Source organism: Bombina bombina, chromosome 3 (assembly GCF_027579735.1).
Source record: "Bombina bombina isolate aBomBom1 chromosome 3, aBomBom1.pri, whole genome shotgun sequence".
In the NCBI taxonomy this organism is placed as follows: Eukaryota; Metazoa; Chordata; class Amphibia; order Anura; family Bombinatoridae; genus Bombina; species Bombina bombina.
In genome coordinates this window covers 1,048,217,032-1,048,243,934 of record NC_069501.1, presented here as the reverse complement: position 1 = coordinate 1,048,243,934, position 26,903 = coordinate 1,048,217,032, and the positions used below count along the sequence as shown (strand labels likewise).

General features: G+C 36.4%; 1 protein-coding gene across 5 annotated transcripts in view; it reads right to left on the bottom strand.

Moving 5' to 3' along the window:
• ZNF385A (zinc finger protein 385A) overlaps window positions 1-26,903 on the bottom strand; it is a 496,048-nt gene that overhangs the window by 421,855 nt on the left and 47,290 nt on the right. The window contains exon 1 of one of the 5 annotated variants that reach the window (XM_053708273.1): window positions 15,597-15,990. The exons of 3 other annotated variants lie outside the window; for them this stretch is intronic. The gene's annotated coding sequence lies outside the window, so the exon portion shown is untranslated. Of the gene's footprint in view, window positions 1-3,210; window positions 3,532-15,596; window positions 15,991-26,903 lie in introns of those variants that run through there. One more of the 5 variants, XM_053708272.1, reaches the window with a different exon arrangement.

Below are 26,903 nucleotides of genomic sequence, written 5' to 3'. Positions count from 1 at the left end.
ACCAAACTTGTTATATTGTGTGTAAAATATAACTATAAAAATTAATATAATAATAATTTCTCAGTAGCTGGCTATATTGCACACAGTGTTGCCTATACTCACTAGTGTATAATCAGTGTTACATATATCATGAACGGTGTACACCTTATCTAATTGAAACCATAAATGCTATTGTTGTGCTTGGTGAAAAAAAATGTTTTAACCCTTATACTTTATGCTAGGTCTTCAATCGCGCTAATATAGTGAGCACAAATGTTGTTTGCACTTGAGCGCAACAGTTTACTTTTAACTTGTAATATGCAAGCTAGTTAGTGTGGTCACAATATTATTTATCTCGTTCTATGCTAACATTATTGCGCCACTTGTAATCTAGCCCACTGAATATTAATAAAGTACAAGACAAACAGTGTCACATTATTCTACTTTTCATAATTACCAGCCTAATGGTTATATGTTTAGTTTCAGTCAGTCAGTCCTGTCAAGTCATTTAGATGTCAGTCTACAAAATCAGCCAATGAGAGGCATTTGTGGCAACCGCCTGAGTATGAGGCGCAATGGGGCTGGAAACACATTTGTTTATCTCTGCAAGAATAGATGTACCAGAGTATTCAAAGGTGTTATTGGTACCAGTGATATAGCTCCCTGAGGTCAGAAACTTCATTTGTCAAGTGTTACTATTATTTAAAGACCTACTTGTAGCATACTGCCAGTGAAGGTATTCATTCATTGTTACATTTATATTTGTCTATGTGTGTTGCAAATTTGAGACAAATGTTTTATGGCAGTTGGGGAGGACGGCCATATTATTAGCCACATATGATGGTAGTTGAAAAGAATATCAACATTTGTTTCTACAAAAAAAAAAAAACAGTTAAGTCCAAGGTAGCCCTCATTTTATAACCATTAGAATAAACACACAAAAGTGGGACATAACAAACTATATATTGCCAGAGCCACCCTTAGCATTTGTGCGGCCCTGGGTAGAACAAATTTATGAAGCCCCTTAGCCCAGCACTTATTCCTCTCCCCTGTATTGCCCACCTCTGTCCCAACATTCTGTGTTACCTATATAAAGAATAATACTATATATCACACCTCCTGATACCATAAATACTTCTTTATAAACTACGTACGGAGTGCACGTTCGCCTACCCTCACCCCTGACATTATGGGGCCCTCCAAAGTGCGGCTCCTTGGGCAGGTGCTGCCTCGCCCTGCCCAAAGATCAGGCCTGCACTTTATGTAATTTACAGAAGGGGACAGTCAAGTAAAAAAAACCTCATGATTTAAATAGGGCATGTAATTTTCTTATTTACTTTTATCACCAATTTTGCTTTGTTCGTTTGTATTCTTAGTTGAAAGCTAACCCTAGGAGGTTCATATGATAATTTTTTAAAGTGAATGTAAATTTTGATGCTAAAGTGCCCGGTTTTTAAAAATTTGATTAAAAACAGGGGCACTTTAATTAATCAAAAATTACATTTCACTCCTGTTGTAAAAAAAACTTACCTTTTAATCTTGACAGCAGCTCCAGCTTCCTCCGGTCGTCGCAAGCCATTCTGATGTCAGAAATGATGGAGAGGTCATCCTCCAATCACAGCTTCCCCCCCGAGGGAATCAGTGTCTTATTCAACGCTGTGATTGGAGGAAGCCGGATTCCTCATTTTAGACCCATGTCAGTATATTTATGAAAATCTTAGCAGTGCTATCCAAATAATATATATAAGTTTATGGCAGGGTTATAAACACAATACAAAGAAATAGAAACCCTTATCAACCATGCACCTACTAGACCATACAATTAATATAAATATCTGAATTCTTTTATTTAGTTAATATCCATAAACATATTGAACTATATTTGCAATAAAAGGAAACTAAATAAAAGTTTATATGCGTTAGAACCAACTCTTAAGATATGCTATTCTTCTTACAAAACCCAGAACAATATACCTTCACAATTCAGCCTTATTTATTTAACACAATGGGACTAAAAACCTTTAACATCCAAACAATACAATTCTAAACAGTGTTTATAAAACAATAGGATAAAATATATATTCTGCTATTTAACTGCAATTTATCCTAATACAAAATTAACCGACAATATCAGAACTTGTATAGATGAGTTACTTAGCCAATTCAGACACAGATTTGAACAATACCTAGGCTTATAACTACCAATTTAAAATACAATATACTTCACCAATTTTGAACCAATTCGTAGCGGTCTTTAGGTCATCTCATTTGAAAGAAGGTTTTTGCACAAATCGAGGATAAGTTTTAAGCTCCTTGCTGAAGTGAACTTTTTTTTTTTCAGGTATATCGCAGCCAAAATCAGATCACTAATTTTCAACAAGTTACAGACAACTCTCTCTTGTGCATTCAACACTCCCATTATATAATCATTGATGACATCATGTGGGTGGCACTACGGGAGCTGACCTTCCCATTGGTTATCTGGGAAGTCTAAATCGGATTGGCCCTTGGAAATTTCATTTTTAACAGCCAGAAAGAACCTTCTGGCTGTAGTTCTCGCAACATAACACCAGGTGGCAGCATACAGTACAACATAGCAATACAATACAGCATTTCTGACATTTTTAAGCAAGTTAATTTTTTTTTTTATAAAATGGTTATTTAATCAGATCACACTCTCTGCATTAATCATATATAACCTCAATTACAGATGGTTAATATTAGGTTATTTTTTTTTTATTATTCTGATACCAAATATGTTATATTATTAACATTTTATTATATCAAGGCAATTTAATACTGCTAATTAGTAGCTTAAAATGCATTACAATTTTATCGGTATCCTGGCATTTACATGTGAATAATAGCTTATTTTTAATTCAGTATTGTACTGTATTCCAAGTGAATCCTGTCTATGTAGATCTGAAATAAGAAAATAAATGTTAATAATCACTTCTCTTCAGGTCCATAAACATCTATTCATGTTTTTAAACACACAGAGGCTAAGTAAGATCTTTTGTGTTTTCAAAACATATACATCATTTCTATGTATATCTGAATTTATTTCCTATATAAATATCCCCTGCAGCAATCATCCACCTAATACAATGTGCTTAATTTTAATATATATATATCATGAATCATAATGTAAGTCATTTGTCTTCACTGTATTATCCTAACATTCTAACTTTTCAGTAACTTCAGTTGCCAGACTTTTTGTCTCATACTCACCACATGGGGTCAATCCATGAGGAGTTGTAAGAGTCTTTAAAACAGCATATTTCCTGTTTAGCCAGAAGTGCAGATGAGTATTTGATTTTATTTGTGTCACCTTCCCCCAAGAGGGGTTTTTGCAGTAAGTCTTCAAATAGAGATTCAGTGAGATAGAACTGTTGTATCACACGTGTCAAATTCCAAAGGGGTCCTTGAACACATTCTTTTCTCACCTCACCAAATGTTCTGAGGTTATAAAAATCTGCATATATAGTCAAATGAATAGGGTCACTGAGCTATTTCCTTTAGAAAAGAAATGTTTGTGTTTCAAAAAGGCTCTACTGATCGTCAATCCTGATAGACGTGTATTAGAAGCTGTGTTCAACAAACTCATGTTTAATTAATCCTGAGTTCTCATCTAACATATACAGTGTATAAAATATACATATATATATATATATATATATATATATATATGTACACATATGTAATATTCATCATAATATTCATATACTCTGACATAAATCCCCCTTCCAACTTCAAATAGATGTAGGACACATGTATTTGAATTGGCTTAAAGTCAGTGGTATTTGATGAGGATCAACCGTATACCTCATAGACAGTCTCTTATGAAGAAAGTTTGTTATTTTGAGCTTTCATGTTTATCAGTTAGGCATCTTTAAATTACAGTATGTCTTTAGTGCATTTGGGGATATGACACTTCATTCTCCCTCTATGACTTGTAGTGGGGACCTGGGATGACATGCCCGCAGTTGATTTATATGTACCCATTTATCTATGAAACCTTCATTTTTGGGGATCCGTATTTTATAGGCCACTGGAGATATTTTGTCAGTAATGACAAAAGGACCTTTCCATGAGGGAAGAAATTTCTTCTCCCTAACCTGATCTCTTCCAAAGTTATAAAGATAAACTCTATCATTTATTTCATATTCCTTTTTGGATGTTTTGAGATCATAATAGGTTTTAGTGGCAGTTGCGGCTCTTTCTAAATTCCTTTGAGCAAATGCAAAGGCATGTTGCAGGTGTCTCCTTAGGTTTTCCACATATTGATGTGTATTGGCAGCGTTTATCAAATTTTGGTCTGATGTACGGTACAGCAGATGCTGAGGTAGAACCATTCTTCTACCAGTCATCAGCTCAAAAGGTGACATCTTGGTAGCACTACTTGGAGTTGCTCTTAATGCCATTAAGACTAGAGGTAGTTTTATATCCCAGTCTTTACCTGTTTCACTCACAAACTTTTTGAGGATTTTAACAATGGATTGGTTGTAACGCTCTACACCACCACTTGAGGCAGCTCTATAAGCAATATGGAGCTTTCTTTTAACCCCTAGTATTTTCCACATTTTTGTCATCACTTCGCTAGTGAAGTGGGTCCCCCGATCTGATTCGATTCTTTGGGGCAAACCAAATCTGGAAAATACATGGTTGATGAGCAATGCTGCACATGTTTCAGCACTATTGTTAGGTGCACTAATGCACTCTACCCATTTAGTGAACAGGCATGTCACTGTTAACATGTACTTGTTACCTCTTGATGACCTTGTTACCGGACCAATAAAATCAATTTGTATATCTGACCATGGCATTACCATCCCCCTTTTCTGCAATGGCGCTCTATGCGTTGGTGCAGTGGGTTGGAACTGTGGACAGATTAAACACCCTTGACAGTAGGTTTGAACATCTTTCAACATGTGTGGCCAAAAAGCGTAGTCACGCAATATTTCGTACGTGAGTTTGGCACCGCGATGACCAGATGTGGGAGCATCATGGGCATGTTGAAGCATTAGACCTCTGAACTTGGTGGGTACTACCCACTGTTGGATGCCAGTTTTGGAGGTTCTAATTAACAAACCATCCTGTAATTTGAATTGTGATTTAGATTTTATTAAGATTCTCAGATCTTCTTTGCCAATATAATCATCTTTTGAGATGGGGTTGCTTTCAGGATCTTCTATGTGTTTATAGAAGATGCCTACAATGGGGTCTTCTTTTTGACTAGTGATCAGGTCCTCACTAGGAGAATCCTGACTCCATTGTACCAAGTTAGGCTCACTCTGTTGTTTTGCCTGGTTTCTGGTAATGGCTTCTACCTGAATTGCACCCATTAAGTGTTCAATATTAAGGGGTTCTCCAGTTATGGCTCCTTGTTTGGCTAATGAGTCCGCAAGGTCATTGCCTTCCTTATCAGGACCTAAAACTCTGGAATGACCCTTGGTCTTTTTCCAGTGTATGGTTAAATCATTGGATACTACCAGATTATCAATCTCGCAGAACAATTTGCCATGCTTGACTGGTTTGTTATTGCTTTTCTGCATGCCATTTCTTTTCCAAGTTGGCAAGTATTCAACAAAACTGTCACGCACATAATTTGAGTCAGTTATGATCACAAATTCATGAATACCATGTTCAATAGCCATTTCAATGGTTTTGAAAACAGCAGTTAGTTCTGCAACTTGACTGGATCTTGGTCCAATGTTGAAACCTACAGATATATTTGAGAATCCGTTTGCCCCACTTATACCAATGCCAGCGACTAATCTGCGCTCATTATCAATAGTGGCATGGTAAGAACAACCATCAACATATACCCAAGGTAATGTTTGACAATGGTCCTCATTGTACATTTTATATGGGGAAAGCAATTGTTCTTCCAGAAAATCATCTTCTGATAATTCTTCCCCAGGATCTCTATCAGTACAGTCGTGGAGCTCAGCAAGTCCTTGTGCGACTGGATTCTTTTTATTCTGCTTGTAGCGAATTTCTAATGGCCAGCCTTGCAAGGAAAGAGTCCACGCTGTTATGCGGCTATTAGACAAATTCCCATCTCTTATTCTCTCACTTTGCAAATATAGCAAAGGCTGGTGGGCCGTTTCTACAATAATTTTCTCGCCCTGTATATAGCTGCGGAAATTTTGTAGAGCCCATACAGTAGATAAGAGGGCTTTTTCGCAATCGTTAAACTTTATTTCTACTGGGGATAGATTTTTGCTCGCATAAGCAATGGCTTTGTTCAAATTATCATGCTTTTGGTATAACACAGCACTCATGCTTATATCTGTGTAACCTGTCTCTAAGAAGAAAGGTTTACCACCTTCAGGGTACGCTAAGCAAGGTGCTTGAGTGAGTTTTCTCTTCAGCTCTCTGATGGCTGTCTCTTGAGACTCACTCCAGTGCCATTTCACATCCTTCTTTAGAAGAAGTAGTAGTGGTTTAGCTAATTCCGCATAATTATCAATGAATTTGCGAGAATAATTCGTCATACCCAGGAATGATCTCAATTCCTTTAAGTTAGTTGGGTTTTTAGAATTCACTATAGCTTCCACCTTTTTCTTCTGGGGATTTAATCCATCAGAGGTAACTTCATGTCCCAAGAAGTTTACACGAGTGCGGCACCATTGAGCTTTTTGCAGGGATAATTTGACACCTGCCCTTTTAAGTTGGCTGAGGACGTGTTTAAGCTCTGCAATGTGTTTTTCAAAGTCTGTGCTTTTGATTAAAACATCATCAACATAAGATAAGGTCCCCCTTTCCAGTGCGTCAGGCATAGCCTTATGCATGAATACAGCAAATTCATGTCCAGAATTTATGTATCCAAATGGAAGTCTCTGGAATGCATACTGAACCTTTTGGAAGGAGAATGCTAGCTTATATTGGTCCTCTTCATGTACCTTTATGGTCCAATATCCCTGTGCACAATCAATGGCAGTGAATATTTTGGATCCCTGCATTTGTGCTAGGCACTGGTCAATGTATGGTACAGGCCAGCCAGACATGTATACTCGTTTGTTTAGCTGTCTTAAGTCAGCACACAAACGCCATTGTCCATTGGGCTTAAGGACACCTAGAATAGGATTATTATAAGAGCTGTGCACCTGTCTGATAATACCTCTTTCTTCCAAATTCCTTATGATCTCTGCAAGAGAATCATATGAGGCTAAGGGAAGTCTGTATTGTTTGACAAATACAGGTGGTGCATCGGGATCTGTTTGTATTCTTGCAATGTGCAAGTCTGTAGTACCACAGTCATAAGAATCCTTAGCAAAAATATCCTTGTACTCCATCAGGAGTTCTCGCAGCTGTTGGCGTTCATCATCGCTGGAACAGCCATTAGCTAAGGATATTTGCTCTTCGACTATTTGCTGAAATCCTGGAAAGATTTCAGGCTGTCCTATTTCATAGGCTTCTTCCAGTCTAGAGGTGAGATCCCCTTGATTATAATTTACATTGCTCCCATGACTCTGGGTATTGGGGTAATCTTGCTGTTTGATTGGCTGATCAAACACTAGAGAGGCTTCTTCAATTTTACAGATGCCTTCCTCTGAGCTGAAGGGATAAATAGACTGAATATTAAATAGACCCTCTGGCATAGATGCAAAGGATTGTTCTATTAATTGTTCTTCAGTTAGGTATCCTTCAGGTATTAGCCCAATTACATTATTCTGGAATCCAAAAGTGTAATAACTTGATTCCAGTGCATATCCTATGGTAGTTCCCTTGGATAATGTTATATCCTGTGGGGTCATGTTATGCACAATAATATTTATTGGAACAGTTCCAATATTCACCATAGGAGTGTAGGTTACTGTGACACCCAGATTTTGTATTCTATGGGAGAGGCAAATCAGTGTTTCAGAAGTTTTTAATTTCTGCCCTCTCTTTACCTGTAAGGGTAAAAGAAATTTATCAGCCCCAGCAGGAATTATAACATCGCTAGATACCTGCATATTCACAGCATATGGCAATTGCTGGTTTGATTTCAGGGCTGCATTTTCATCCTGAAATACTTCAGGGTCCCCCTTTAACCTGCTCCAGAGGCAAGAATTAATCAAATCTATTTGTATGGCATATCTATGTAAGATATCATTGCCAATGTATATTTGATTATGGGGAGTATTTAAAACTAAAAACAGGTGCTTCACTGACTTATTACCAATAGAGATAGATAATAAGCACTTAGCTGTGATGTTATAGCTTTCAGACCTGTCATCCAGGCCGTTGACACAGTGGTCTTGGGGAGAAAGATATTTAATCACTTTAGGTTCAGCTATTTGCGCTAATAAACCTTCGCTTATGTAGCTAGCTTCCTGTTTTAAGTTTATTTTAGCATACTTGGTTTTACCAAGGTCATGCACTTGTATAGGGATAAATAGATCCTCTTTAACTCTCTCAATCCCTGTGAGGTATTGAGCATGGCCTCCCCCTTTAGGGATTTTAGGATCCCCCTTGTGGAGTGATATGGTTAATATATCGCCATCTAGGGAGATATTCGCTATTTTTCCGGGCGAAATTTTAAAAGTATTACCATCAGAGCCACTAAAAGGAGTCTGATCGTCTATTTGTAGAATAGTGATTTCAGGTGCAGAGTTATTCCTGAAATGAATCTCCACAGCATCTGGTTTCTCTTCCACCACGTGACAGCTATGTCGGGCGTGAGATATACCAGATTTTTCATAATTGATAGGCCGTTTAACTTGCGACCAAATTACATTATTTATGCAATCAATTATGGTGCTTAATCGTTTCAGGAGATCACTACCAATAATTAAACGATCAGTTGGCAGATCCACTATAATGACAGGGTGTCTTATGACCCTGTTCCCCAATTTAAATTTTAACCAGGCAGTACCGTAAACTTTTAGGGAGTCACCCCCAACACCTATTAGAGAACCGTCAAATTCTTTTATTTTAGGTTTGTGGGGTGTTAGCTCATTTAGCTGTGTGTAGTACCTGTGGGATAAGATAGTTGCCTGTGACCCAGTGTCAATTAATCCCCTGATAGGGTTGGAGACTGAATCTTGCAGCTCAACTAGTACATAATATCTTCCTGCAGTTTCTATCATTTCACACATAAAATTTGCATTCTCATACATTTGTGGGCTTCGCCACGTATTACCTGAGTTTGCCATGCTTTCCGATGCAGAAGAAGCTTCATACCTACCTGTTTCCTCTATGACAGGGTCGGCTGGATTCTTTTGTACTGCATCTGTGGAAACAAGGTTAAGATAGAGCTGCAAAGGAAGAGATTTGTTAACTTTTTCCGGCTGATGTCGCTCATTGTCACAGCTAATTTGTCCGTTTCCGGTCTGTGGGGAGATAACATGATTAGTATCATTGATATTTATTACTACATTTTGTATATCTCTCCCCTCCCCTTCAGGTGATACTGCAGTATTTATGACTGTGCCTGTGGTCCACTGCTGACCACTGGCTGTACCCCTAAAAAAGTATTGTTCGGTTGCTGAGCCGTAGATTTTTGACTCATATTAGCGATTTGTTCGCTCAACCGATTTAATTGGGTAAACAGCATATCTACCTGATTGTACAAGTTACCTCTACCCCTGGGCCTATCTCTTGGTGCCCCATTGTACTGATTCCTGGACCATTGGGTTCCCTCAGAATCAGGGCCACTATTTCTATTCTGGCGTGGTTGCCCTTGGGGTTCAGCTTGTTCAGTATTAATATTTTGGGAAGCATTATATACCTGGGGTGTCTGGTTACCCTGAGAATATCTTCGCCGTTTATTGTATCTACCCTTGCGCGGATACCAATTATTTGGTGAGTATTCTCTTTGTGAGTAATTATTCACCTGATTATGTCCCCCACTTTGGTTATAGTCTCCCTGCGCCTCAACCTGTGTAGGGGGAGGGGCAGAATTAAACCTCTGTGGAGATGGCCTGTTTTGACTGGCCACCTCTGCATAAGTTCTCTTGTTAGACTCCACATTGAGGGGTTTAGGTGACACCCTAGTTTCTGCTACAATTTTGGGTTTTGATTCCTTTTTAACCCCCTGCTCACTGGACTGCTGAATAGAGTATAATTTTGTACTCTCTTTGATCAGCCATTCCAATGAGCAGTCCTCATCAAAATCTCTAGCTAAGTTAATTTTGATGGGTGTAGGCAGTGCTTCAAAAAATAAATTTACAAATTCTGAGCCGTCAAATTTGGGATTATCTTCAGCCATACTGTACGCATTTTTCAATACAGAAAGGAATTCGATTGGACTCTGATTCGCACGACACTTTAAACCATATACCGCTATCTTCGCGGCAGTTTTAGTGCAATATTGCCCGAATTCTTTTCTGCATTGTCGTTTTACCCCATTCCAGGAATGAATATTCATATCCTTTAGTGAGGCAAAGAATTTGTGATGCTTACTGTCAAATACCCAAGGTAGAAATTCAATTTTCAATTTCTCACTTGTAACATTCATTATAGCTAACGCATTTTCAAAAGCCTGTAAATGATCAATTACAGATGTTGTTCCCTTATTGGAGAATATAGGTACTGCGCGTTGTACGAAGGTGATTATTTTATGGGAATCATAGACTTTATCAGACTTATTTTGGGACTCTCTGTTAGAGTTTCCCTCCCCCGCATCAGCTGCGCTACAGCTGTCCTCTGGATTTACATCCTGAGGGGATTGTCTATTTGGGAAATCTACTTCTGACCCGTTAGGGGTCATTTGTCTATGTTGTTCTATATATTTTCGTACCTCGTCCCTGACGCGTTCGCTAAAGGAGTTAGCATTATCTGTATTATTCTCATTGCTAATATAGGGGTTTTCATTATGGCGATATGACCTTTTTAAATCGCTTAGTTCTCTCTGGCTTTGCGCAAGCTGTTTATTTAAATCTTGTATCTGCGCGATTAAGTCCATATTGTGCTTATCTAAGGTGGCTAGGTTTTGGGCAAATTCATCCATTTTATTTTTGGCTATTTTTAAACCCTCTTCGCGTCTGCGCGAGGAACGAATACTATTTTCTAGCTCCTGTATTTGCAATCGTTTGTCTGTGACACAAAACGACATTTCGTCAATTATGCATATTAAAAGGGGCCAGGATTTTAGTATTAGTTCGTCTCGCTTTTTGGGAGCTTCGCATTGATTAATCATTAATAATTCCTGGAAGAATTCATTCTCTTCATTCCACATATTATTATTAACGGTAATATTTTTAGCCCTAGTTTCAAGCATATCCATAAAATCATTTAATTCACCCGCAATATTAAACTTCCCTTTAAGGTAACTTAAGATATCTTTCTTAAGGACCTGACCTTTAGTAATAGGTATGGTTATGGGACCAATTTCATTGCTATGTATAGAATTAAATGAGTCACTTCTGGCTACAGACATTATTGTATTGGTTTAGTATTTATTTAACTAAAATGCTAATACAATTTTTGCCAATAAAAAGAGAGAAAAAATTTTATATTTAAAAAAAAAAAAAAAATATTATTAATTTTGAAATATGAAAAATTAATATTCCGAAATATGAAAAATTAATATTTTTGATTAACTTTGAAAATATGAAAAATTAATATTTTTGACTAATATTGAAATATGAAAAATTAATATTTTTATTAATTTTTCAAAATTAATCTTTAATAATATTTCAAGATATTAATGTCAATCTCGAAATATGAAAATTAATATTTCAACTTTTCAAAAAAAAATATATCTTCAAAATATTAATATCGAAATATGAATTTTTTTTTTTTTTTTTTTTTTTTCTCTTTTATAATAATTTCTGTTTACTTACAAATATATTATATCAATTATGATGGATATTATTAAATCTCATGCAATGCCTCCAATTATTATGTCAGTATATTTATGAAAATCTTAGCAGTGCTATCCAAATAATATATATAAGTTTATGGCAGGGTTATAAACACAATACAAAGAAATAGAAACCCTTATCAACCATGCACCTACTAGACCATACAATTAATATAAATATCTGAATTCTTTTATTTAGTTAATATCCATAAACATATTGAACTATATTTGCAATAAAAGGAAACTAAATAAAAGTTTATATGCGTTAGAACCAACTCTTAAGATATGCTATTCTTCTTACAAAACCCAGAACAATATACCTTCACAATTCAGCCTTATTTATTTAACACAATGGGACTAAAAACCTTTAACATCCAAACAATACAATTCTAAACAGTGTTTATAAAACAATAGGATAAAATATATATTCTGCTATTTAACTGCAATTTATCCTAATACAAAATTAACCGACAATATCAGAACTTGTATAGATGAGTTACTTAGCCAATTCAGACACAGATTTGAACAATACCTAGGCTTATAACTACCAATTTAAAATACAATATACTTCACCAATTTTGAACCAATTCGTAGCGGTCTTTAGGTCATCTCATTTGAAAGAAGGTTTTTGCACAAATCGAGGATAAGTTTTAAGCTCCTTGCTGAAGTGAACTTTTTTTTTTTCAGGTATATCGCAGCCAAAATCAGATCACTAATTTTCAACAAGTTACAGACAACTCTCTCTTGTGCATTCAACACTCCCAGTATATAATCATTGATGACATCATGTGGGTGGCACTACGGGAGCTGACCTTCCCATTGGTTATCTGGGAAGTCTAAATCGGATTGGCCCTTGGAAATTTCATTTTTAACAGCCAGAAAGAACCTTCTGGCTGTAGTTCTCGCAACATAACACCAGGTGGCAGCATACAGTACAACATAGCAATACAATACAGCATTTCTGACATTTTTAAGCAAGTTAATTTTTTTTTTTATAAAATGGTTATTTAATCAGATCACACTCTCTGCATTAATCATATATAACCTCAATTACAGATGGTTAATATTAGGTTATTTTTTTTTTATTATTCTGATACCAAATATGTTATATTATTAACATTTTATTATATCAAGGCAATTTAATACTGCTAATTAGTAGCTTAAAATGCATTACAATTTTATCGGTATCCTGGCATTTACATGTGAATAATAGCTTATTTTTAATTCAGTATTGTACTGTATTCCAAGTGAATCCTGTCTATGTAGATCTGAAATAAGAAAATAAATGTTAATAATCACTTCTCTTCAGGTCCATAAACATCTATTCATGTTTTTAAACACACAGAGGCTAAGTAAGATCTTTTGTGTTTTCAAAACATATACATCATTTCTATGTATATCTGAATTTATTTCCTATATAAATATCCCCTGCAGCAATCATCCACCTAATACAATGTGCTTAATTTTAATATATATATATCATGAATCATAATGTAAGTCATTTGTCTTCACTGTATTATCCTAACATTCTAACTTTTCAGTAACTTCAGTTGCCAGACTTTTTGTCTCATACTCACCACATGGGGTCAATCCATGAGGAGTTGTAAGAGTCTTTAAAACAGCATATTTCCTGTTTAGCCAGAAGTGCAGATGAGTATTTGATTTTATTTGTGTCACCTTCCCCCAAGAGGGGTTTTTGCAGTAAGTCTTCAAATAGAGATTCAGTGAGATAGAACTGTTGTATCACACGTGTCAAATTCCAAAGGGGTCCTTGAACACATTCTTTTCTCACCTCACCAAATGTTCTGAGGTTATAAAAATCTGCATATATAGTCAAATGAATAGGGTCACTGAGCTATTTCCTTTAGAAAAGAAATGTTTGTGTTTCAAAAAGGCTCTACTGATCGTCAATCCTGATAGACGTGTATTAGAAGCTGTGTTCAACAAACTCATGTTTAATTAATCCTGAGTTCTCATCTAACATATACAGTGTATAAAATATACATATATATATATATATATATATATATATATGTACACATATGTAATATTCATCATAATATTCATATACTCTGACACCCAGGAAGAGGCTTTGCAATGGGTGGAGGAAGCTGGAGCTGCTGTGAAGTTTAAAAGGTATGGGGTTTTTTCACAACAGGAGTGAAATGTAAATTTTGATGAATTAAAGTGCCCCTGTTTTTAATCGAATTTTTAAAAACCGGGCACTTTAGCATCAAAATTTACATTCACTTTAAACCTTAAAGGCAACTCTAATCTGAAAGCATTTTGACAATTTCTTACCACTAGAGGGCGTTAGTTCATGCCTTTCATATAGATAACATTGAGCTCACGCACATGAAGATCCTAGGAGTGAGCACTGATTGGCTAAAATGCAAGTCTGTCAAAAGAACTGAAATAAGGGGGCAGTTTGCAGAGGCATAGATGCAAGTTAGTTACAGAGATAAAACGTGTATTAATATAACCATGTTGATTATGCAAAACTGGGGAATGGGTAATAAAGGGATTATCTATCTTTTTAAACAACAACAATTCTGGTGTTTAATGCCCCTTTAAGTCAAATACCTGTAGAAATCACACTAGAAAATATCACATGAACATCTCATCTTAAAAAAGTTCCTTAGTAACCACATCCCATTGTAAAGGGACTTTTAAAGGACCATTGAATACAATAGAATAATATAATAAAAAGACAATGCAATAACACTCTAAATTTCAAATAAACAAATGTTTTCTACAACAATTTTTTCTCTCCATTAGCCAGCCCCCAGTATAATGTGACATCCGTTAGCCAATTGCAGACTAGTATAGTATACACTGTGCCTTTGCTCAGTAGGAGCTGTTGTCTCAGAAAGTGTGCATATAAAAAGACTGCAAAATTTGATAATGGAAGTCAATTTGAAAGTCTTTTAAAATTGCATGCTCTATCTGAATCATAAAAATGTAATTTTAACTTTAGTGTCCCTTTAACTATTTAATTTGTATATTTCTCTCTGGACCTGCAAGGGAGCGTGCATGTGGCATGTACAGGCGCAGTCACTTTATTTCTCTTTAGTCCAAGAAAGTTTACTCTGAAATATTGTAAGATTACAGTGAAATCCCTTGAGATTAAGGAGAAATTCCAGAAGATCACAGAAAAATATGAATTCAGCACTGATGATGCTGATTGGTTGATTTTTTTTTGTTTTTGTTTGTTTGTTTTCTTTACCTTGCAAATGAAAGTAGGAAGAGGAGCTAAACAGTAAATGACAATAGAGCTGCTTATGTGTTAGATATATTTTTACATAAAGGAAAGCCCAGGTATATATCATTAAAGTTTTTATTTTTTCAGTTACACAAGGAGAGTTGAGTAAAATGTCCCTTTAAAAAATCATCCAGTTGACCTTTATTAAAGGGACATTACGGTAATGTTTATATGTACTGTATCTTAGAAATGAATCACTCTATTGCAAAAGATCCGCATACAAAACAAATGGCTTAAAGGCATTAAAAAACTGTCATTTGGTACTGTTTTGCAATATTTGAAAATCCTCTTGAATTGTTTATCTAAGATACTTTTTTCTGTAGCTCTAAATGAGCTCCTGTTTAAATCAAGCAATTACAAGGGGTCACGTAGGAAGTCTGGGTTCTGCTTTTTATGAGATTCACTCCTGCCTCTTTGGGTGACAGTAAAAAGCTACCTTTTTCCGAGTTAAATTACAGGAAAAGAAGACAAAATACATAATGAATGAGCATTGCAAAGTGTTTTCACTGTACATAATTAAACAATACTCAATACTAATTGAGTTTAATGCCTCATTACCTGTAAATCCTCCTTAAACCAGTGGTTGCTTCTGCACTGTAATCAGTAACTCCACGGTATCCAGGAACTGGCTCTGAGGAACCTTTTTTTGCAGAATTCTATTCTTCCTACCGGATAATGCGAGAATATGTGATACAGGATATGAGGGAGATTCTGGTCTGAGAGTGGGAATCAAGATCCTGAAAATGCCTCATGGGGACACTTTAGCAGATTTGTGGTTCACAGATGCAGATGCAGGCACGTGATAGGCCCCTGTTCTCACAGCCCCTCCAAAAATAACTCTTGGCTATTTAAAGCCTCTGAAACCACCTATTTACAAAACTGCTAATGAGTTTACAATACTACAGCTGCTGGTGTGATCAAATCAGAAAGTTTGTCAGAGCTTCCCAGAGAAATGCACAACAGAGCAACATTATACTTTAAAATGAGTATTGTTGATTAGTACCACTGCTTTATATCATTTTATCTTAACAACTGATTTGGTTTTAAAAATGGTGTAACATTGATCTACTGTTCATTTTAATTAATATTTGTATAGCATTTACTATACAAAATACTACATTGCTTCATTTTAAGATGTCCTGTTGTTGCTGAAGTTCTGAGTACCGATGACAAATTGCACACACGTCACATAATAGCATCACAACACACTATGGGAAATGATTAATCACCAAACAGGTTTTTCGCTTAGTAATGTAGTAGCTAAATCCAAAAATCACCATTTTGTTTGCTGTCAATCATGATCATTTAGTTTTGGATTTTGAAATTAAGAGATTAATGTGGAAGATAATCATTTAGTGTGATTTTCAGGAGGTAGCAATTATGTACATGAGGGTTGTTAAAGTGAATAAAAATTTTGATGATAAAGTGCCCGGTTTTTAAAAATTTGATTAAAAACAGGGGCACTTTAATTCATCAAAATTTACATTTCACTTGTGTTGTGAAAATACTTACCTTTTAATCTTGACAGCCGTTGCATCGCTTTCCCCGCCAGACGCAAAGTCTCTTCCTGGGTCTAAAATGAGGAATCCGGCTTCCTCTAATCATGGCATTGAATCAGACACTGAGTCCCCTGGGGGGGAAGCCGTGATTGGAGGATGACCTATCCGTCATTTCTGACGTAGGAAGAGCCTTGAGATGACCGGGGGAATCTGAAGCGGCTGTCAAGTTTTAAAGGTAAGTATTTTCACAACACAAATGAAATGTAAATTTTGATGAATTAAAGTGCCCCTGTTTTTAATTGAATTTTTAAAAACCGGGCACTTTATCATCAAAATTTACATTACCTTTAAAGTGACACTAAAGTCACAATTAAGCTTTTATTATTCAGCTAAAGCATACAGTTTATAATTTACTTCCATTATCAAATTGTGTAAATCTTTTTATATTCACAATTTCTGAGTGATGAGCATCTGCTGAGCATGTGCAAGGGTACACAGTATAGGTTCACAGCATATTCATATATGAGTCTGTGATTGGTTGAGGGCTGTCACATGACGAGGGGGCAGCAAACTGGAGGAAATTTTTAAATTTGTCCGAAAAAAATCTACTACTAATTTTAAATGAGTTATTCTTATTTTATTACTTTTTTATTATACACTTGTTAATCATGTAATTTTACTGTATTTAATGGTCCTTTAACGACCGAGGCATTATGTGATCACTAGAAAGTCTCACATACAATCTGCCAAACACATGTGCAAGATTGAGATCAACCCCTATATGTTTAACCCATGCAAAGTCGTTAAACACAAAGGTAAAGTCCTGCACACAAACTGCAAAGTTTTCTACGCCTGAGCAGGATACAGCTGGTGATTGGCAAGGAGACGCGACTGCTGCAGCTGATTGGCTGATCAACTGTGGACTTTACCCCCTTTGCAGAGGGTAAACACATTGCTACCTAGAATCAGTAGTGAAAAAATGACACGTTCTGCTTCTAATGAATAAGAAAATGTAATTTTTGTATCAGGTCACTTTAAATGCAGATAGCTCACAACTCCCACAGAAACAGTAATAAATTAAAACAATTTCTCATGCTGCGAGTTCTCCCTGACACCGCAGATGTTAAAGATCAGTCACATCTAGCAAAAGCTGCTTGTATTCCTTCTCCGGATGTAATTGTGCAAAGAGAAAAGTCTGATTATGTGATGCTGAAAGGAACAAGCCTTACACTGAGCCAGATTTGCTCTCTCTGCTTCCAGAACAGCTTTTAAAGTTAATGTAGCTGAGAGCAGGAGATGGGAAGGGCACTAGATAATGCGGCAATTGAATAAATGTTTGGAGAAAGTGCAAATGCATGAAGTTGTGATAAGGGGGGCAACTAGAGGAAGGGGACACTGGCAAAATGGGACGTTATGTGACACAGACATGGGAAGCAGAAGGAAGACTTCTAAAAAAATCGCCAGTCTAGACGTGGTTTGTCACGCAGACACTCGCAGGGGGCGGGGCATCTTATATAATTCTATAAGAAGGGCCTGTCCCTGCGAGTGGCGAGATGTCTCCCATAGAAATAATGAGAGCTCTCTGCTATGTAAAAGTTTGCAGTGGAGGACGAAGTGCCTAATACAAATCAAATTACTCTGTTTTCAGTGCACTGTACCTTAAAATTGCTGTTATTTTTGTATGCATAGGTTTTCCTTTCAGAGTAATTAGTGTTTTGAGTATTTTGATTAAAGCTCACCACCTTTTAATTTGCAAGAAAAAATATTTACAGAATTACGCTGGGATTTGAGAATCATACATGTTCATGGAACAGTTAAACAAAAAGGAGAAAAAACATAACCACTTGGCACACATTAAGATTACAAAGGTCGCATGAAGGAACCTAAGGTTAAAACATAACTTTTAATAAGATTATTAAAAAGTGTTTTGATAATACTAACATAAAATCAATTAAAAAGAGAAACACATTTCACTGTCTGAGTACTGAGGAAAAAAATACAATACATGTATTAGCCATATCAAATAACCATAAATCTTTAAAAGACAGGAGGGATCAAGTAAAAAGTAATCATCCACGGACAGAGAGGTGTGTTACTCTGACTGAATTGGATTGGTTAATAAAATAATAAACTCAGGCCGATAATGGGGCTGTTCATGCCTTTGAAAAAGCTCAGGCGAAACGTGCGTCAGGCTTTCGCCTGTCTGAGTTCACTTTAGGATTTAATTGTCTTATTGATACATTTAGTGCTATTTATAGCTAGGAGGGTTTATTTGATTAAGGAACATTTGTGATGATGTTATAATCCAGATGATTACATACAAAAAGGGGTCCATAAAGGAAGGATGCCAGTAAACAAAGTAAAAAACTAAACTTTATTGTAGATAATTTAAAAGGCGATGGGACAACATATCCCCTTAGCTGACAAAGACTAACATGTTTCGCCGAAACATGTTAGTCTTTGTCAGCTAAGGAGATATGTTGTCCCATCACCTTTTAAATTATCTACAATAAAGTTTAGTTTTTAACTTTGTTTACTGGCATCCTTCCTTTATGGACCCTTTTTTGTATGTAATTTTGCCAGAAAGCCAGTAAACAGCCTGCAAAGCCGTCTTTCTCCAGCAGCACCCATCAAAATATTTGAAGGAGCGCATATATTATTTGCACCCATTTGCTGTTTATCACCTTTTTTCGATCCAACTTCAGGAATAATCCAGCCGAATTGAGTTCCAAGAGAGAACCCATAATCAACCGCTGCACACGTAAGGAGGAGGCGTGACTACAAGTGACGTCACCAGCACCACGGGTATCCGGAAATTTGTTCAACCGCGTAGTGTGGACAGACCGGAGTCTGGGAGCAGCAAAAAGCCATACCGGTAACGGGTAAGAAGTTTGATATTTACCTATTGAAGTTGCCCTACAGCTCAACCGTGAAGTGTGGACAGACCGGGGTCTGGGAGCATCAGGGAGCATTTGAAAGCAGCAGCAGAGTGGTGAGGAAACATGTTATTATTCCATTTCTATTTTTAGCACGGTTGTTATAGTAGGGGTTCTGAAGACAACATTAGGATGCAATAAAAGCAAGTTGAGAGACTGCCCTAACGAAAGCAAAAATAAATTGCTATATATACATGCTGAAAGCTGAGAATACCGACAAATGGGGAGTTACATTTACTGATTTTAAGGTGTGTAAAACAACAAATTGATATACGAACTTGAGATGCTACAGATTATATATATACCATTTTTTACTATTGGATTGACTGCTGGAACATAACTATAATTATTATAGACGTGCAACTAGTTGAGTGTCTGAGTGAATTTTCTTTGTTTTTTTTTTCTATAATCCAGATGATGCCCTAACCTTTTTATAATAATTGTGATGAGTCACCCAGCGATAGTATATCTGATAAGCCCCTTGATTTCACACTGTTTGTGGGGTTCACAAAATCATAGTCTGTAATAAGCTAGGGACCTTTTTCTAGTCGCTGGATGCGTCACAAAAGGCCTCTCTGTCTGTGGATGATTACTTTTTACTTGAAAAGGCCTCCTGTCTGTTATAGATTTATGGTTGTTTGATATGACTGATACATTTATTGTATTTTTCCCCAGTACTCAGACAGTGAAATGTGTTTCTCTTTTTAATTGATTTTATGATAATATTATCACGATACTTTTTAGTAATCTCAATAAAAGTTATGTTTTAACCTTAGGCTCCATCATGCAACCTTTGTGATCTAAGCATGTGCCAAGTGGTTATGTTTTTTCTCCTGTATGTTTAACTGTAAACTTACATATACCCTGGTACCCCCCACATTCCTAAATTATAATTTTTAGTGAATGTATGGGCTACTGATATAAAAATTATTTTAGATTTTTGGTTCAGCATCTTTGAATTTTTATACATGTTCATAGAACACTCGTGTTCAGCTCATTTTACCAAAAAAACAATTACACTTTGTATTTTGTACTTATAAGTATGAATTTCTATGTGTTTTTTTTTCACATCCAGTATACTTAAATTACAGTTGTACATATTTAATATAATTTATTCCTGTGTAATTTTACCTACACATTTTACATTTTCTGATAAAATACAATTTTTGGTGAACTATTTTTTTATGATTTTTGATGCACCTTAAAGGGACAATGAACCCAAATAAACAAGTGTTGTCCAGGGTTCTGAGCCAAAAATTGTCTGGCTCCTTAGCTTAGATGCCTTCTTTTTCAAATAACGATGGCAAGAGAACAAAGAAAAATTGATAAAAGGAGTAAAATTAGAAAGTTGCTTAAAATTGCATGCTCTATCTGAATCATGAAACAATTTGGGTTCAGTGTCCCTTTAACAATACAATTTTTTTCCTTCAGTTATTTGCTTTGTATTATTTTTATATAGCGATTGTTCATTGTGCACTTTTGTATTATATGCATCTCCTCCCCATACAAATATACAGTATACGCCCCTTAGTGAGATACCCTTGGCTTTATAGAATATCACCAGGGAAACAGAAGTACTGGCAAGCATTCTTACAGATTCTCATCAGCCCAGAGAGCTTTACATTATCGTGCCCTTAGTCTGAGCTGGTTTTTAAGCACCAAACTAAACTTTTTGAAAAGTGAGTTGCAAGCCACACATTGATATTGTAAAGGATTCCTTGATATGGTGCTGCTGATATCAGAGCCCCCAGCTGTCCTGCATTTTACAGGATGGTCACAGCTTGGAAGCTCTGTTCCACTCTGCATCACCACCCATTCTGCTGTTTTACACACCCTATCAATGTCTTGCTTTTACCAAGTAAAACTGGGCATATTTAAGCCCCACCCACTGACAGATGTGATGTGCACGGCTATGTGCAGGACACCTTGATTCTTCTGCCCATCAATTGACATATCATACCCATGTACACCTCAAGTCCATCTCAGAAAACATAGACACACAAGCCCATTCTCTCTGCCTCCAAATGTGAATGATACAGCTAATGAGAGCTTAACCATGAACTCCACAAGACTCTTCAAGGGGTGTAACCTTGGCCTGCTCTGTAATATCAAAGCACTGCAATTTTCTCTAACAAAATAACAATTTTAAATGCTTTTAAAATATCTTTGTGGAGTTTTTTTGCAACACAAGGCTTAAAGGGACGATTGTAAAAAATAATGCTCCTGAGTATTATGTTAATGTACTATTTCTTACATATAGCTATGTGTATAACACATAGTTAAAGTCAGTGCCAGAGCTTCAGGGAGCTAGCTGAATATATTTGATGAGCCAATCACCAGCTCCTAATAGTGCATTGCTGTTCCTGAGCCTACAAAGGTATTGATAAATTGAAGTATCTTTAACCTCTTTACGTCGTTAGGACTTTCCATTCCACCCTAACAGCGCTGGGCTTTAACACCAAAGGATGGCATCGAAGTCATACCTTATAAGGCGTCCTGCAGCCTTCTACTTTTGATGAACGCAAGATCGGACTGGGGGGTGCCTAGCAATGTATGCAGTACCCCATGATCCGATCTCAGCCTTGAAATCACGTGATCGCATTGACGATCATGTCATTTCATTTTTGCAGCAATATATACAATATATAAATTGTCCCTTTCTGAAAGACAAACAAATGACTGTTATGAACCCCCATAAAAGTTAAATTAAAATTTGCTTTTATGAGTAAATGTTGACATTTGTTTTTTTAAAAGCAACCCTTTAGGCTTGTTTCTATTATATATAAAATTAATGAGATGGTTTATTTTATCAACCAATCCCAGGGATTATGTAAACGAAATATGTTAAAAACATGCAAAAAAGTGAAAAATCTGTCACCATAATGTCCATTGAATGATTTAAATTTTGCAATATTTGAGCTGATATCGTTTATTACAATATTTCTGGTTTACTATATTCTTTGGTTCACTAAAGCGGGTGATAAAAAGGGACAGGATATGTTTCATTAGTAACATTTGTTCTCATCTTACCCCCGTTATACAGCTTGAGAAACCTTTATATTTATGTATCTTATTTGCTGTCTGATGATATATACCTTTATTCCTCACGCCATCTTGTTACTACAGGTTACTACTCCTTTCTGCTAGTGTGTAGTTCTGTATGCATACAATGTACAAAATATTCAGCTACTTGTAAGTACATTCCCTCTGCCTCGCTCCACAAGAGTCTCCCCTAGTTTTGAAACCTTCAAGCGCTCCCTAAAGACTCTTCTGTTCAGGGATACATACAACCTACACTGACCTTTCTTAATACCAGTTCCTCTCCTCTATTGCTATCCGCCATGAACCCCCTTAGGGGCCTATCTATCAAGCTCCGAATGGAGCTTGATGTCCCGTGATTGGCTCGCCAGAAACAGCAGTTATGAAGCAGCGGTCACAAAGACCGCTGCTCCATAACCTGTCCGTCTGCTCTGAGCAGGCAGACAGACATCGCCGGAATTCAACCCGATCGAGTACGATCGGGTTTATTGACACCTCCCTGCTGGCAGCCGATTGGCCGCGAGTCTGCAGGGGGCGGCATTGCACCAGCAGCTCTTGTGAGCTGCTGGTGCAATGCTGAATACGGAAACCGAATTGCTCTCCGTATTCTGCAAGGTCTGGCAGACCTGATCTGCACTGTCGGATCAGTTACGCCAGAACTTGTTAAATAGAGGCCTTAGAATGTAAGCCTAAGAGCCCAACTGCTTGCTGATCACCTTCACAAAAGCTGACTACAACAGTGCGACTCTAGGCAGGGCCCTCTACCCATTTGATCCCTATAATTGCTACCTTGAATACCGCCTATGTTTATAGCGCTGCGAAATCTGTTGCCGCTCTACAAATAACCGATAATAATAATAATACTCAAATTCTCTTTACTTTTTAAAGGGACACTGAACCCACATTTTTTCTTTCTTGATTCAGATAGAGCATGCAATTTTAAGCAACTTTCTAATTTACTCCTATTATCAATTTTTCTTTGTTCTCTTGCTATCTTTATTTTAAAAAGAAGGCATCTAAGCTTTTTTTTTTATTCAGAACTGTGGACAGCACTTTTTTATTGGTGGATGAATTTATCCACCAATCAGCAAGGACAACCCAGGTTGTTCACCAAAAATGGGCCGGCATCTAAACTTATTCTTGCATTTCAAATAAAGATACCAAGAGAATGAAGAACATTTGATAATAGGAGTAAATTAGAAAGCTACTTAAAATTTCATGCTCTATCTGAATCCCGAAAGAAAAAATTTGGGTTCAGTGTCCCTTTAAGTAATCTTTAAAAAAGGCTCTTTGATGAAGCTTATTGACTACAGTATATTGTTTTAATAGGCTATCTTTAATTAGCATTTGCATTATACATTACATTCTAATTTCCTTTGTTCTCTATATATTTTTGTTGAAAGGTAAACATAGGCTGATTTCTAAGCCCCTGAAGGCCATATCTGATCTCAGTAAATTTTACAGTTGTTCACAGTTTTTCCAAAATCAGATAGTGCTAGTTCATGTGTGCCATATAGATAACATTGTGCTCACTCAAACTGATTTATGCAGGAGTCAGCACTGATTGGCTAAAATGCAAATTGGTAAATAGCACTGAGATAAGAGGGCAGTCTGCAGATACAAGGTAATCACAGAGGCAAAAATGTTTTAAAATAATTGTTGGTTATGCAAAACTGGTGAATAGGTAATAAAGGTTATTAACCACTATAATGCTAATTACTAAACAGATGTAAACAGATTACTGAAAATATACAATGTTACCTTTTGCAATAATTATAAAAAATATAAAAAGTAAAACTAGTGGCCTTAACTACAAGGTATGAATGGATGCAACGCAACTATCAGACCCCATTGAAGTCTGTGTGTGTTTATTTATATATTTGTTTATTTATTTTCCTTTTTTTATTATTTCACATAAACTAACAATCGGTTAGATTACGAGTTTTGCAGTAAGCTGAAAAAGCAGCGTTATCAGGTTCTAACTATGCTTTTTCACGCCCCCTGGTATTATGAGTCTTGCAGGTTTAGGGGCACAGCACACTTTTTTGGCCTTACCGCAAACCAACTTACGTAAATTGCGTATAGTCTTTTTTCAATGGGACTTCCATAGCGCTGATATTACAAGTTTTTCCTGGGCGACCAAAAAGTGAGCAGTACACCCTATCCCGTCAAGATTCCTAACGCATTTTAAAGTCAGTAGTTAAGCGGCAAGATGTCCTCAACGAAGCTGGCAGAACTGGTCCTTCAGACTGGCAGAAGTCTTCATCCAGATGGCATCTTCTATCTTCATCCTTCCGACGCGGAGCGGGTCCATCTTCAAGACATCCGGCGCGGAGCATCCTCTTCCAACGACGACTACCCGACGAATTAAGGTACCTTTAAGTGACGTCATCCAAGATGGCGTCCCTTAGATTCCGATTGGCTGATAGAATTCTATCAGCCAATCGGAATTAAGGTTGAAAAAATCCTATTGGCTGATGCAATCAGCCAATAAGATTGAAGTTCAATCCTATTGGCTGATCCAATCAGCCAATAGGATTGAGCTCGCATTCTATTGGCTGTTCCAATCAGCCAATAGAATGCAAGCTCAATCCTATTGGCTGATTGCATCAGCCAGTAGGATTTTTTCAACCTTGATTCCGATTGGCTGATAGAATTCTATCAGCCAATCGTAATCTAAGGGACGCCATCTTTGATGACGTCACTTAAAGGTACCTTCATTCGTCAGGGATATCTTGCCGCTTGGATGAAGACTTCTCCCGGTAAGTGGATCTTCGGGGTGGGTTTTATTTTTAGATTAGGGCTTTGGGCCGCAGTAGAGCTAAATTCCCTTTTAAGGGCAATGCCCATCCAAATGCCCATGCAAATGCCCTTTCAGGGCAATGGGAGCTTAGGTTTTTTTAGTTAGGGTTTTATTTGGGGGGTTGGTTGTGTGGGTGGTGGGTTTTACTGTTGGGGGGGTTGCGTGTATTTTTTTTTTACAGGTAAAAGAGCTCATTTCTTGGGGGCAATGCCCTGCAAAAGGCCCTTAAGGGCTATTGGTAGTTTAGGTTAGGCTAGGTTTTTTTTATTTTGGGTGGGCTTTTTTTATTTTGATAGGGCTATTAGATTAGGTGTAATTAGTTTAAAGATCTTGTAATTTGTTTTTTATTTTCTGTAATTTAGTGTTTTTAATTTTTTTAATTTAGCTAATTGTATTTGATTTATTTAATTGTATTTCATTTAGGTAATTTATTTAATTGTAGTGTAGTGTTAGTGTAACTTAGGTTAGATTTTATTTTACAGGTAAATTTGTATTTATTTTAGCTAGGTAGTTATTCAATAGTTAATAACTATTTAGTAACTATTCTACCTAGTTAAAATAAATACAAACTTGCCTGTAAAATAAAAATAAACCCTAAGTTAGATACAATGTAACTATTAGTTATATTGTAGCTATCTTAGGGTTTATTTTACAGGTAAGTATTTAGTTTTAAATAGGAATAATTTAGTTAATAAAAGTAATTTTATTTAGATTTATTTAAATTATATTTAAGTTAGGGGGGGTTAGGGTTAGACTTAGGGTTAGGGGTTAATAAATTTAGAATAGTGGCGGTGACGTTGGGGGCGGCAGATTAGGGGTTATAAAATGTAGGTAGGTTGCGGCAACATTGGGGGAGGGAGATTAGGAGTTAATAAATATAATGTAGGTTTCGGCGATGTTGGGGGCAGCAGATTAGGGGTTAATAAGTATAATGTAGGTGGCGGCAATGTCAAATTCTCTTTACTTTTTAAAGGGACACTGAACCCACATTTTTTCTTTCTTGATTCAGATAGAGCATGCAATTTTAAGCAACTTTCTAATTTACTCCTATTATCAATTTTTCTTTGTTCTCTTGCTATCTTTATTTTAAAAAGAAGGCATCTAAGCTTTTTTTTTTATTCAGAACTGTGGACAGCACTTTTTTATTGGTGGATGAATTTATCCACCAATCAGCAAGGACAACCCAGGTTGTTCACCAAAAATGGGCCGGCATCTAAACTTATTCTTGCATTTCAAATAAAGATACCAAGAGAATGAAGAACATTTGATAATAGGAGTAAATTAGAAAGCTACTTAAAATTTCATGCTCTATCTGAATCCCGAAAGAAAAAATTTGGGTTCAGTGTCCCTTTAAGTAATCTTTAAAAAAGGCTCTTTGATGAAGCTTATTGACTACAGTATATTGTTTTAATAGGCTATCTTTAATTAGCATTTGCATTATACATTACATTCTAATTTCCTTTGTTCTCTATATATTTTTGTTGAAAGGTAAACATAGGCTGATTTCTAAGCCCCTGAAGGCCATATCTGATCTCAGTAAATTTTACAGTTGTTCACAGTTTTTCCAAAATCAGACAGTGCTAGTTCA